This window comes from Orycteropus afer, unplaced genomic scaffold, assembly GCF_000298275.1.
Source record: "Orycteropus afer afer isolate SDZICR_OR568_19922 unplaced genomic scaffold, OryAfe1.0 scaffold00184, whole genome shotgun sequence".
Lineage (NCBI taxonomy): Eukaryota > Metazoa > Chordata > Mammalia > Tubulidentata > Orycteropodidae > Orycteropus > Orycteropus afer.
The window spans coordinates 1,265,952-1,278,084 of record NW_006921771.1 but is presented as its reverse complement, the minus strand read 5'-3'; positions in this window follow the sequence as shown (position 1 = coordinate 1,278,084).

The window sequence follows — 12,133 nt, the reverse complement described above, 5'->3', positions numbered from 1 at the left end:
CTAACACTACTTGTGAAAGACAGAAACAATCAAAAATAATATATACTGGATGTTAAGAGCAAACACAGTTTAAGACAAAATTGTTGTTCTTAGTTGCCTTCAGTTGGTTTCACCACATTAGCATCCCTAAGCACAACAGAACGAAACACTGCCTGGTTCCATACCATCCTCACAATCTTTCCCATTCTTGAGCCCATTGTTGCAACAACTGTGTCAATCCATTTTACTGAAGATCTTCTCATTTTTCCCTGACCTTCTACTTTACCAAGCATGATATCCTTCTCTAGGAACTGGTCTCTCCTGATAGATAGTATGACCAAAGCATGAGTGGTGAAGTCTGGCCATTCTTGCTTCTAAGGAGCATTCCAGCTATACTTCCTCCAAAATAGATATTTTCCTTCTTCTGGCAGTCCGAGGTATATTAAGTGTTCTTCAACAACACCACTATTCAGTGGCATCAATTCTTCTTCAATCTTCCTTATTCATTATCCTGTCTTCACAGGAGTATAAGGCTATTGAAAATACAATGGCTTGGGTCAGTATACCTTAGTCTTGAAAGTGACATCTTTGCTCTTTAACAATTTAAAGAGTTTTTTTTTTTTTTTTACACCCCAGCATATTTGCCCTATGCAACACATAGTTTGATTTCTTGAATGCTGCTCTATAGGCATTGATTGTGGATTCAAGTAAAATGAAATCCTTGACAAGTTCAATCTTTTCTCTGTTTATTGGGATGTTGCTTATTGATCCAGTTGTAAGGATTTTTGTTTTCTTTATATTGAAGTGCAATCCCTACTGAAGGCTGTAGTCTCTGAACTTCATTAGTAAGTACTTCAAGTCATCTTCACTTTCAGCAAGCAAGGTTGTATCATTTGTGTATCACAAGTTGCTAATGAGTCTTCTTCCAATCCTGATGCAATGTTCTTCCATGTTTTCAGCTTCTCTGATTATTTGCTCAGCATGTTGTTGTTGTTGTTATGTGCCATCGAGTTAGTCCTGACTCATAGTGACCCCTCCTTGGGTTGCCGAGGCAGTATCATTACAGAAGTAGATTGCCCAATCTTCCTTCTGAGGAGTGGCTGGTGGGTTTGAACCTCTAGCCTTCTGGTTAACGGACAAGTACCTTAGGCATTATGCTACCAGAGCTCTCAGCATATAGATTGAATAAGTATGGTGAAAGGATACAGTCCTGATGCTTACTTTCCCTGATTTAAATCCTTATCTCCTTGCTCTATTTGAATGACTGCCTCTGTTCTATGTACAGATTTTTGATGAGCACAATTAAGCGTTCTGGAATTCCCATTATTTACAGTGTTATTCATAATTTATTATGACCTTAACTGTTGAATGCCTTTGTATAGTCAATAAAAAACACAAGTAAACATTTTTCTGTTATTCTTTGCTTTCAGCCAAGATTAATCTGTAATCAACTATGATATCCTTCATTCCATGCCCTCTTCTGAATCTGGCTTGAACTTCTGGCAGTTTCCTGTTGATATATTGCTGCAATCAGTTTTAAATTATTTTCAGTAAAATTTTACTTGTGTGTGATATTAATGATATTTTAAATTATTTGTGCATTCTAATGGATCACTTTTCTTTTGAATGGGTGCAAATACCTCTTCCAGTTGGATAGTCTTTCAAATTTCTGGGCATAAAAGAATAAGTACCTCCAGGAATTCATCAGTTTGCTGAAACATCTCAGTGGGTATTTTGTTAGTTCCCAGATCTTTGTTTTTCACCGATTCCTTCAGTGCAGCTTGGACTTCTCCCTTCAAACCATTGGATCTTGATAATGTGCTACCTCAGGAAATGATTGAATGTTGACCAATGCTTTTTGGTAGAGTGACTCTGTGTATTACTTCCATCTTCTTTTGATGCTTCCTGCACCGTTCAGTATTTTGCCCATTAAAAAAAAAAAAAAAGAGCTCACTACCACCGAGTCGTTTTCTGACTCATAGCAATCCCTGTTTGGGTTTCTGAGATGGTGTCTCTACGAAAGTAGATTGCCCAATTTTGCCCAGAGGATTCTTCAAAATTGCAGATCAAGGCCTGAATTTCTTCTTCAGTTCTTTCAGCTTCAGAAATACTGAGCAAATTCTTCCCTTTTGATTTTTTAACTCCAAGTCTTTCATTATTATACTTTATTTCATCTTCTCAATCTTACCTTTGACATTGGTTCAGATATTTCACTCCATTATTTCTTTCATTTCCTTTAACTACTCACCATTCAAGAGCAAGTTTCAAAGCCTCTTCTGGCACACATTTTTGTTTTTTATTTCTGTCCTGTTTTTTAATACCTTTTTAATTTCTTCATGCATGATGTTCTTGATATCATCCTACAACTCATCTGGGTTTTGGCCATTGGTCAAACCTATTCTTCAGAGGATCTCTAAACTCAGGTAGAATATACTGGACATCACATTTTGGCTCTCATGGACTTGTTTTAATTTTCTTCAGCTTCAACAGAATGTTGCATATGAGTAATTAATAGTTTTTTCCACAGTCAGCTCCTGACCTTGATTTGACTGATAATGTTGAGATTCTCTACTGCTTATTTCTGTAGAAGTAGTCTATTTGATCTCTTTGTATTCCATCTGGCAAGGTCCACATGTACAGTCACTGTTTATGTTGTTAAAAAGCAGTACTTGCAATGAATAAGTCCTCTGTATTGCAAAATTTTGTCATGTTCTCTGTCACCAAGGCCGTATTTTCCATCTACTGATGTGTCTTCTTTGTTACCAAATTTCACATTCCATTCACCACCCACCCACAGCTGCCTAGTCAATTCTGACTCATAGTAACCCTTTAGGACAGTGTAACTGCCCCATAGGATCTCCAAGGCTGTAAATCTTTACAGAAGCAGACTGCTTCATCTTTCTCCTGTGGAGAGACTAGTAGGTTCAGCTGCTGACTTCCGGTTAGAAGCTGAATGCCTTAACCACTTTTGATAGTCAAGGTTGTGTGTGAACTTGGCTGGACCATGATTTTCAATGGTTTAATCAGTTGTTATGTAGTCATCTTCATGATCAGATTTGATGTAATATGATCACCTCCATAATGAGATATGGGAGCTCTGGTGGCTCAGTGCCTAAGGCATTTGACTGCTAATCAGAAGTCTGGTGGTTCAAACCCACCAGCTGCTCCTCAGAAGGAAGATGGGGCAATCTATTTCCATAGAGATAGCACCTCAGAAACCCAAGGAGGAGTCTCTATGAGTAGGATCTGACTCTACAGCAGTGAGTTTGTTTGTTTTTTTTTGTATGATGAGATACACTATGAGCAGTCAATCAGTAGAAAGGGAGTTTCCTCAGGGTTGTGGCCTGCTTCCAATATATTTATGGACATCCTGGGGAAATTCTCTGCCTTTCTGCTGGATCTGGATGCTGCATCTAGCACATCTTCATCTCTGGGTCTTGGAGCTGAACCAGTGGCATGCAATATGGCCTGCTGATCTTGGGGTCACTGCCTTCCCAGCCTGTGAGAAAACAATCTGCCATTTTACTTACTAATCTTGGATTTGTTGTCTGCCAAAGCCAGCAGCCTGCTATACTTCCTGCCCATCTTGATCTTGGTGTTCATCAGCTCCTACAGCTCCATGAGTCAAGAAAAGCCTCTAGGTTGATATTTGACCCATAAACTTGGGACTTGCCAACCTCTACAACTGTGTGAGCCATTTCCCAGAGGTACAATTCTACTTGTCTATACATGCATATATATAAGCTTCACTGGTTTTGCTTCTCTAGAGAACCAAGCCTAAGATGCCACTACACCACTACAGCTCCTTCCAATCAGCAGTATTTATCAATAAATTTTGATTGCATGTTTGGTCAATTTCAGACAGCAGAAATTGGTAAAATTTTTCAAAATCTTCATCTTTGGTTTTAGTGGTTTCTGAGTAAATTTGACTAATAGTAGTATTAACTGGTCTTCCTTATAGGCATATGGATATTATCCTATTACTGACAACATTGTACTCCAGGACAGATCTTGAATTATTCATTTTGATGATGAATATTATATCATTTCCCTTGAACTTGTCTTTCCTGGTATCGTAGACCATATGATTTTCTGATTCAAAATAGTCAATATGCAACCACTTCAGCTCAATCATGCCTAGGATATCAATTTTTTTGCATTTCATTTGGTGGCATAATGCCTAAGACATTTGAGAGCTAACTAGAAGACTGGTGGTTCAAACCCAGTAGCCACTCCTCAGAAGGAAGATTAGGCAATCTACTTCCATAGTAATGCTGCCTTGGAAACCCAATGATGGGTTGCTATGAGTTGGATCCGACACAATGGCAATGAGTTTGGTTTGGTTTGATTTCATTTTTAATAACTTCCAATTTTCCTAAATTCATACTTTGTACATTTCATGTTCTAATTATTAATTGATGTTTGCAACTCTTTCTTCTCATTTTGAGTCATGACAGATCAGCAAATAAAGGTCCTGAAAGCTTCATGCCATCCACATCCTTAAGGTCAACTCTAGTTTGAGGAGGCAGCTCTTCCCCAGTTGTATTTTGAGTGTCTTCTGACCTGAGGGGCTTGTCTTCCAGCATTATATCAGCCAACATTTCTCTGAAGTTTTTGGTGATCATTTTTTTCATAAGTGGATCACCACTTCTTTTTTTCTAGTCTTTCTTGGTCTCAAGCTCCACTGAAACCTGTGTGCCATGAGTGACCCCGCCAGTATTTGAAATATCCTGTGATATAGCTTTCAGCATCCTAGCAACATGCATGCCTCCACGATTCAGCAAACTGACTGATGAATGGAGGAAGACAAACATAGTTGGATCCAAATCTTACCTCTATTATATTCTAGCTGATAATTACTTGAACACTCTGAAGCTCAGTTTCCTTTTTTATAAAATGAAGATGATATTATTTCCCACTTCATAGTGTTGTGTGTATATGAAATAAGAAAAATTTGTAAATCTCTTAGTGTAATTACTAATAGATTCTTGAGGATAATAGAAAATATTGACTATAGTTATTAAGTTTTAAAATTGCAATGAACAAAATGTTAATAGTTCAGAGAACAAATGTCTATGCAGTGAGGAAATGGCTATGCAGCAGATAAGACAGCAGCTACGTCCTCTTTCCACCTCAAGTATTATTTCCTTTGTTTCATTCAACATGATAATTCACTCAAAATGTTTGACATAATTTTTAACTGGTCTCATTGTTTCTACTCTTGACCCTCTATGGTCCATTCCTCACAGAGTTGCCAGTGTGATATTTAAAAATAAACATTTCTTATTCTATATCCTTCCATTATTTATAAATCTGTAGTAGTTTACCACTTGGAACTCTGGTGGCACAGTGCCTAAGCCAGTTGACTGCTAACCAGAAGGCTGGTGGTTCAAACCCAGCAGCCACTCCTTGGAAGGAAGATGGGGCAATCTACTTCTGTAGTGATACTGCCTCGGAAACCCAAGGAGGGGTCGCTATGATTCGGGTCTGACTGGACGGCACATAACAACAACAACAACTACAATCAAAAATCCTTCCCTTGGTTTAAAAAAAAAAAAAAAAAAAACTCACTGTTGTCAAATCCAATTCATAGTGAGTCCTCCTTGGGTTTTCGAGGCAGTATCTCTACAGAAGTAGATGGTCCAATCTTCCTTCCGAGGAGTGGCTGTTGGGTTTGAACCACCGGACTTCTGGTTAGCAGTCAAGTGCATTAGGGACTACACCACTACACCACCAGGGCTCCTTATCATGGTTTAGTAGCTCTTATATTTTTCCCTTTTGTTGATAGTTCTCACAATTTCTTACAGATGACCTTCAAAGTCTCTGGGAAAACTATGAAAGTTTAGTGATAGCTGGTGTGCAGTGGCAAAAGGGGTGTTGAATATCAGCTCTTATTTTTGACTTGAACAATTAGGAGAATGAACGTTCTTTCCTTAGAGAGACAATAAGGAAGTTGAACAGGTTTGGAGAAAAAGATCAGGATTCTTTGTTATCAACATGTAGTTTGAGATCCCTCTGGAGACACAGAATGAGCATTTAGATATGACTCTGAAGCTAAGGGGACAGATCTAGGTCAGAGACCCACATTTGGCAATCATTCAGTTATTCAACTTATCTATTTATTTACTGATTTATTTCTATATTTACTTAAAGGGTATACTATATGCCAGTCAGTTCCAGCAATAAAAAATATTCACTTTCATGGAAGGTATATTTTTAGTGAGACTTGTGAAAGCTGTTAAAGGGAAGAACCTCACCCAAACAGAGTATGAATCAAAGGAAGCCTGGGATGGAACACTGAGGAATTTTAAGAGAGAGTTTGAGTAAGGAGTTGAGCTGACCTAGTCAAGCCTAGATGATCCATGAGAAATGTTTATTTACTTATTCATTGCCAGCTAAGTTCTCTTAGGATATTACATAACAATTTTGTGGCAGTAGGGAAATGATATATCAAGTAAACAGAGCTGGAAAAAAATCAATATATTTAGCAATGTTCTGGTCACCTAGTGTTGCTCTGACAGGAATATACCAGAAATGGGATGGCCTTAACAAACAGGAGTTTATTCTCTTACAGTTTGGGAGGCTAGAAGTCCGAGTTCCAAGTACCAGGTTCTAGGGGCTGTGTGGAAGCCCCTCAACCTTGGGCTTTAGCTCTGCCTCTTGCTCCTGGCCCCCTGAAGCTAGAGGCATCTCTTCACTACTGGCTGCTGAGGCTAACAAGCCCAAGGTCAACAAATAAAATGGCACAGTCCCAATATTACCAAACCACACAGCCCACCATCAATTCAAGTACAGTGTAAGTCCCAGAATCTGCAGAGCATGGCAAGCTGTGAAAAATGACACAACTACATGCAGGGTCCAAGCATGCCATAGGCTAGGGACCATTCCCCAAGGCTTCTCCTTCTGTACAGGAAGCAGACCACATTTCCTAAGGCAGGTACTCAGTTGCTCACAGTAGATTTCACCATGGAGTTGATTACCAGTCTCATCATGGGGAATACTACATCCAGCTGCCAAGTTGACACACAAACTGAACTACCACAAGCTATAAAAAGGATTTTGTTTGCTTTTTTTTTTTTTTTTTTTAATCCTCAAGTAGAAGGATTTCAGTGTAGTGGGGGAAAAAAAAGCTGGACTTGAAATATGCAGAAATATGCAGGGCTGGGAGAGGAGAGTAAAAATGTGGCAATGGGGTGAGGTAGAAAGAGATGAGTTAAGGTTATCGAAGCACTGTAGGATTCTCTAAGGAGTATAGCTAAGTTATTTTTTAATATTGAAGCACATCGTTGAAGTAACACATGCATGTATGACATGTATTTTTTCTTTGGTAACAAGGTTGAATGTAAAAAGTTCTATGAGTGACACAGAAGTATGAGATGTAACTCAAATGTGAGTCAAATCCATATGGAAGCTCTTTGTACACACATATTCTTTTACTGATTCTTTGTACACCTTGCTTTCATAACTTGAAATTAGCAAGAACCAATTAACACTGTACATTAATTATGTCCAGCTTTAATTACAACTACAAATTGATTCAAGTTTGCTAGCCCAACATTTACCTGCAGCCAGCAGGTACACCCTACTGGGTGTGAATAGTTACTAAATATCAGTTAGATAACTACCCAAATTATTCTGTTTTGTTTGATTTTGATTTACATATTGTGTTCATGCTGTTGTGCATTTCTGCAGACAATTTTAGGCTAGCTGCTTTTCAAGCTCAAAGTGAGTGAATGACTTTTGGCCTCCAAATCATTTGCTAAATGCCAGAATTAGAGAGCTCCTTGAAAACTCTCAGACTTCAAAAGCAATGTATGTGGTTAAAACTGCATTTGAATCGTTATACAACACTTTATAGCTCTTAGATCTGGAGGAAGTTATGGAAACTTTTTAATCATGTGTATAATAATAATTACATTATTAAGGATTTATTTTAAAGCTAAAATATGGAATATCAGAGATATAAGGAAGCATGAGCTAAAAAGTAGCCACTATCAGGCATTGTGCTATTATCTGGTTATGCATGCCCTCACAATTTAAATAAAATAAAACCAAATTTGCTTACCTTGATATTTCAAAGAATTAGAAAAATAGATGATCTGAAAACCCTATAGTAGCTAATTCTACTTGGAAAAAAATGCAAGAATTGTATGAAATAAATAGAAATAAAAGCAAGGTCAAATAGAGAAATAAAGGGTAGTTCTATTAGACAAGCATGTGAATAGCTTCATATTTTATTTAGGCTAATAATAGTGCTTGTAGGTAAATGAGATGTGCAAGAAATAATTTCCAAATATTCTTTCTTTGTTTAAGTGATGAAAAATTAAGCTATCTGATTGGCTACTTTAACAGAGAGCAGGAGTCTTGAGAAGCAAAGTGTCCATTTTTATTCTGGATTAATGATTCCCTATCCAAGTGTGAAATTAGATAAATACACACTCCTTCATGAAGAGCTAAAATTTCAAAATGCTCAGGGACTTTCGACAGTGACACAAAGTGCCTCTCTTTTTCCTTTTCTGCCCATGGTCTACAATTTGCAGAATGGTATCAAAATGTTTGCTACCATGACAGAGAAAGAAGTAGAAGAGGGAGAAAAGTGGTTTTGTCCTTCACCAAAGCATATGAAAAATCACTCCCAAAGGCCTCTGCAACCCTTATAAAGCAAATTAAAAACAAATTGTTTTTGTGTAAAGCAAGATTATCTTCTGTTCCAGTTCTTCTTAAAGATATTTCATAAGCTTTTCGTAAAGGAAAGAGTATCCTTCTCCACTGGTACAGTTTGTCCATTTTTTCCAGTAATATTCAGTGGAAATAAAGCAATATATATATATATATATACACATATACATATATATAATTTATTAATAATTATTTTAATAAAAACTATATTTTTGATGAAATAGTTCTCATGAAAAACAACAATGCAATTAACTCTCTGATTTTATGCACATTAAGTATAATTTGTTTTGTCAAAGAACCTTCTACTGATTTTTTTCACAATTTTGATAAGAACAAAGAAACTTACCTCATTGAAAGTATTCTCAGAGCAGTGCCGACAAGTAAAGAAAATGCCAAAGCAATCATAAATTAAAAAGATGCTTTGTTTTTGTGACATGACATTTTTGAAATGCTGCTGGATATTCTACTACTCCTGGAAGGGAGGAAGATGCAACAATCCCAGAGTATGTAGACATTTTCATCAGGAAGGAAAAAAAAAAAAAAAATGTTTATACCAAAAGTCTACAGCTTTATGTGGTGTGCATAGCAGTTTTCTGGTTCATATTATCTGATGACACAAAATCCTACATGATCAGTCTCAGAAAAGGGGGAACAATATCCCAACCCTGGATACAGAATCAAATTCTATGAGATCTGGTGAAGACACAGGAAGAGCTAAGAGTTCAATAATAAACATTTACAGACCTTGTTGATTAAATATCCAATGTGACATTTTTGGATAAAACCAACATTGCCCAGCTGTTTCCTAACTAGGTGGCTAGAGGGCAAAGTAGCATTGAAAAAGCTTTAACAAAGAGCTGACATTTCAGCAAATTTGAAGAACCACGTTAGATGACCCAGAAAATTCCATTCCAGAGAATGCAAGAATAGACATCTCTGGGTGAGAGGGAGTTTCTGGCATCTGTAGTGCACATAGGTACAATTGACCTCCTCTGCTCTTCCAACAAGGGGAATATACCGGGAAGCCATCCAGCGTTGAAAAGGTTGGTAGAAAACCTTGGTTTTTATAGCTCACTGCTTTAAAAAAGTCAAATGCATCACTTACTGAATTTTCAACTTCCAAGAAAGAATTATTCTCAAGAGGAAGCTGTTGGCTCATGTATTGTATTTTAAGGTATCAGAAAATGCATGTTTGTCTTGACCTCAGTCCTCATCAGGACTGATGTGAATGCCATAATTTTCATTTTTCTTATGGGAAATAAAAAGTACGAAGAATGATAGGTATTGTGGCATTGAATTTTTTTTTTTGAGTTGCTATCAGACTGTATTCTTGTTTTCACACCTTGTTGCCCTGCATTGCATACGCCTTAAACACAAATATGTATACTCATACATAGCAATCATGTTATCAGATACATGATTTATATATCACATTTAAAAAGTTCCTTATTTCCCTCTGGGCCAATGTAGATATATACACTTAGGCAAAGGAGTCAACATAGTCTCTAAAGACAACCCTGTTGCTAAAGGAAGTATCATATGGTAAGGACAGGAACCATTCTTCATTTCTTTCTTTCTTCTATTGTGGGATTATCCCTTCTCTGTTAAGAGGACAGCAGAACAGAACGGTTTACAGCACTTTGTTCTCAGGACCTGAGAAAGAATGATAGTAAAGGCTGATAAAGGTAATGTACCATCAACAATGAACTCCAATCATACCTTGTGGCAAACAGAAATCCTTAACAGTCTCTGGGTTTCTAAGATAAGGTCTATCTATTTATTCATTTATTTACCCATAGTGTGAAAAGAAAGTTAGTTAGTTGTACAATCAAATTATTGATGATATTTCAAAAAACTTTGGCAGAAGTCAGATTAGCAATATCTTAGCTTTAGTGTACAGATGAGTCAAATATCATTGAAGACATTCCTATTCTCCAGTGTTGTTGTTGTTGTTATGTGCCGTCGAGTCAAACTCTACTCGTAGTGACCCCTCCTTGGGTTTCTGAGGCAGTATCACTACGGAAGTAGGATTGCCCAACCTTCCTTCCAAGGAGTGGCTGGTGGATTTGAACCGCCAACCGTCTGGTTAGCAGGCAAGTGTCTTAGCCACTATGCTACCAGAGCTCCCTATTCTCCAATAGTCTTTTATTTTAATTCCAACTAACCATAGGAGACCAGGTTGTGCAGTTTTTAAGCACTACACTGTGGACCATAAGGTTGGTGGTTCTAACCTACTAGAGACCTTGTGGAAGAAAGATATGGCAGTCTGCTTCTGTAAAGATTTACAGCCTTAAAAACCCTATGGGCAATTCTATTCTGTCTTATAGGGTTGCTATGAGTCAAAATCCACTTGACCATGATGGGCTTGATTTTGGTTCAGCACATATATGCAGAAATTGCACATTCTACCATTTGCCACCATAAATCATTTACAGTGTTAACTCAATCTGTTGCTGTTAGGTGTTGTCTAGTCATCTTAGACTCATAGTGACCTTATGGACAGCGGAACAAAACACTGTCCAGTCCTGTGCCAGCCTCACAATCCTTACTATACCTGAGGCCATTGTTGCAGCCACCTTGTTGAGGGTATTCCCCTTTTTCATTGACCCTCCACTTTACCAAGCATGATATCTTCTCCAGAGAATGTTCCCTTCTGACAACCAAAGTAGGTGTGACACAAAGTCTGGCCAACCTCACTTCCAAGGAGCATTCCAGCTTCACTTCTTCCAGGACAGATTTGTTAGTTCTTTTAGCAGTCCATGGCACTTTCAGCATTCTTGGCCAACACCACAACTTAAAAGCATTGACTCTTCTTTGGTCTTCCTTATTCATTGTCTAACTCTCAGATACATATGAGGTGATTGAAAATAGCATGACTTGGGTTAGGCATACCTTAGGAGAAATCTTTGCTCTTCAGCACTTGAAAGAGATTTTTGCAACAGATTTGCCCAATGCAATACATCGTCTGATGTCTTGACCACTGCTTCCATTGATGTTGATTGTAGAACCGAGTAATATGAAGTCTTTGGCAGATTCAATCTTTTCTCCATTTACTGTGATGATGCTTATTGGTCCAGTTGTGAGGATTTTTGTTTTCTTTATATTGAGATGTAATTCATACTTCAGACTGTAGTCTTCAATATTCATCAGTAAGTGCTTCAAGTCATCCTCACTTTCAGCTAGCAAAGTTGTGTCATCATCATAATGCAGCTCATTAATGATTCTTCCTCCAATCCTGATGCCATGCTCTTCTTCATATAGTCCAGCTTCTCGGATGATTTGCTCAGTATACAGATTGAATAAGTATAGGAAAAGGATACAACAGTGATGTACTCCATTCCCGATTTTACACCAACAACCTCTTGTTCTGTTCCAATGACAATCTCCTGATCTATGTGCAAGTTCTTCATGAGTACAATTAAGTGTTCTGGAATTTCCATTCTTCATGTTATCCATAATTTGTCATGATCTACAC